Genomic DNA, 3,224 nt, shown 5'->3' with positions numbered 1-3,224 from the left:
AAAAAAAAAAAAAAAAAAAAAAAAGAGCCTAAAACTATTCTGAGTATTTCCATGACACCAAGTAAGGCAATGGGTTGAGTAAATTAGGATAACTACTGATAGAATTGACAAAATAAAAAAGGGTAGGGGAAGGTGGTCCCCATAAGAATACTAAAACAACTAGAGAAGAGGCTGGAGTTTGAGTGGCAGGGAGATACAAAAGCAGGCAGGAGTGTTGGTGAACAGAAGGCTAGGGTGTGACGCAGGCAGAAACTGTGAATCTGAAAAAAGGGGTTTCTGCTGAATCTTCCTTTAAAGTAAAAAGCTGCCATGCTCTCAAGTGGGCCCTATTTGGTTGCATGTAAACAGATCTGAGTTTCAGAAATCCTCATTACTTTAAAGGGATAGCCAGCCTTACATCACTCTCACTGAACTTCCGGATGGGGAATTCATCCTTCTCTCTTTTAGTATACAAGAGTTCCTCCTTATATACTTTTATGGAAGAAATAACCCAGAAACAGCAGTGAGGAGAGTCGGGCTCTGCTGCTTCCCTTGCCCAGCTATTTGACCTTGGGATGTCATTTCCCCTCCCAGACATTTTTCCCATCTTTATTTATCCATTCATCTATTAATGCCTGTAACTCTTGAATGTGCTAAACACGGTGCTAAATGCTAGGGACATAATGGTAAATAGGACACACCAAAGCCTGAAATTGATGTCGGCCCCCAAGTTCTCCTTAGCAACAATTCCAACTATCTCCACCCAGTAAACATGGTACAACTGAGAGCAAAAAACCTTTCCTGTAGGACTACAAGGCCTATGGGCCTTTGGAATTCAGTAGGAAATAGCTATGGCATAGGACAGGGGCTTCCCACTTGAGACCCCACGATACTGAGGGAATCTGTGAACTTACTAATAAATGACATTTATACAATTTCACAAACACTTATCCATTTTTATCTTTGGAAGTTATTATGTGTTACACAAATGTTAAAAGTTGTTATTTTCACATCTCTAAATTTAACTCATCATGATGCTCTGTTTCTCCTAGATATGCACAGAAACATAGGTTTCATTTCAAAACTTGTCAGATATATCATAGATATTAAGGGAAGGAAGCATTAAAAGCACTATAAAAATGAAAACTATCTTATAGTATTTGTCTATTTTATGCATTATATAGTATGTATCATTAATATATAATATGTCAGCGAGGGTGAACCTTTTAGAGCTTTCAATGATAACAGCTTTCTGTGGAAAACATGCCATAGATCCACTACCACAGTTACAATTAGTATATTGTTTACAACTCCTATTACTTTGCTGTATTTTATCTAGCTTGAACTGTGGTGATAAAATAAATTCAACTGAGCAATTCAGAAGAGCCCCCTGTTCAAACCAATCAGTCAAGAAATTTCCCCTCCTTCTACCTTCTGCCTTCATTGGGAGAGGTAAGTTTTCAATCTCTAGTCACACCTACTTATTTATCAAGACTAATTATCACAACTGCTGATAATTAGCATCAATACTGATTGGCATAAAACATCCTCCCATGCTGACTGCTTTCAGGTCCTCGGGTATCGATATGTTCATATACCCAGGTTAGATCCCAAAAGACCGTGTGACAGACCTCGGCACTGCTGGTCACAGCTGTCAGCTTCACACTGATTCCAGGTGCAGCCCATCTGCCATCTGCTTAGACTGGTGGGAAGCGTCCCACCGGCACGGAGTCCTTCACTGACCTCTCTGCAAGTGTTGGGATGCCTCCTAGAGTTCTCTTATTACTTGGCAATTCCACGTGGCCAACAAGATGACCATATTATTTCTACAGCAAGCTAAGGAATGGATGAAATCAGTCCCATCAGAAACCTCTATTCCTAAACAGAAAGGAACAAGAAAGAGTAAATACCTTTTACTCCAAGTGCAATCATGATGGGCAAAGACAAGGCGGTCCTGGAAAAGCTAACTGTATGTTCTGCCATCCTCCGCCCCACACCTTGTTTTATCTTTATATGTGTTAATGCTAGTTTATAATTAGTAAATACTTCACTGTGCATTTGTAAATTTTACTTTAATTAATAAATGAAGTTCCCTTCACAACCTTGTCGGGCCATATTTTTAAAACCCAACCATCAGTTGCCTACAGAACTCCATCTGATCTTCTTTCTCGAGGTGTTCATTCTCAGTCTCAAGGCTGGCCACATATTAGAATGAGTTGGGAGACTTTAAAAAACAAAAAGTGAGAGTAGGGTGCCATCTTGGGATAATTAAATTAGGCTAGTGTGGGTATAGGCAGGCATCAGAATGTCTCCAAATGTCCTGGTCACTGTATTGTGCAACCCTTGTTTTAAGAATAGTTGCAAAGTCCAAGTTCTTTGGCATTTCCAGAACAGCTCAACCTGTCCACAAGTCTGTGAGAACACAAAGACGGGAGGCAAACACGTTTCATGGGTAGAGGCAACTTTTTCCATCTCCTAGTCTGTCTTCCTGACATGTGCAATTCTGAGTTAAGGAGGCCATGTCCTTTGGAGAATATTATTAATGTTCTGAGAAGTTTATATTTCGTTCTTCACAAAGATCCACTATGCCTACAAAGAAAGAAATTTGTAAATTCATTTTGCACTTTGCTTTCCCATGTGGAAACAGCCCATGTAGCCCACTTTCAGACTGGGGAGGAGTTTGAATATTCACTTCTGTGCCTTCCTTTCCATTAAGTATCATTCTTTTGCTTATTTTGAGTTTATGTCTCTATGAGAATCATCTATGAGCCTTTTTCCAAAATTACACATACCCTTGGGCTGGGATTTAGGTCAGTGGTGCTGCTGCTGCCTCCCAAGCACAAGGACCCAAATTTGATCCTTGGTACAAAAAAAAAAAAGGAAATTTGTTAGCTGGGCGTGATGACGCACACCAGCACTCGGGAGGCTGAGGCCGGAGGATCGCTGTAAATTGGAGACCAGCCTGGGCTACATAGTGAGTTCCAGGCCAGTCTCAACTACATGGTGAGACCCTGTCTCAAAAAATAAATAAATAAATAAAATAAACAAAATTACACATACCCTCACCCAGAGTTTCTCAAGGTGAAAACTGCTAGGGGATGTTTGTTTGTTATTTAGTTTTTCCACAGCACTGATACTAACCTCAGCCACTTTAGCATGTGGGCTCATTGCCTATTTGTACTTATCAGGACGAGAAAACAGCAGCCTGAGAGTTACCAAATAACGTTCTCTGGTTGGACTTCTGA

Source organism: Fukomys damarensis, unplaced genomic scaffold (assembly GCF_012274545.1).
Source record: "Fukomys damarensis isolate Sample0158 unplaced genomic scaffold, DMR_v1.0_HiC HiC_scaffold_1, whole genome shotgun sequence".
Lineage (NCBI taxonomy): Eukaryota > Metazoa > Chordata > Mammalia > Rodentia > Bathyergidae > Fukomys > Fukomys damarensis.
The sequence above is the reverse complement of the archived record's forward strand: the minus strand, read 5'-3'. Positions refer to the sequence as shown.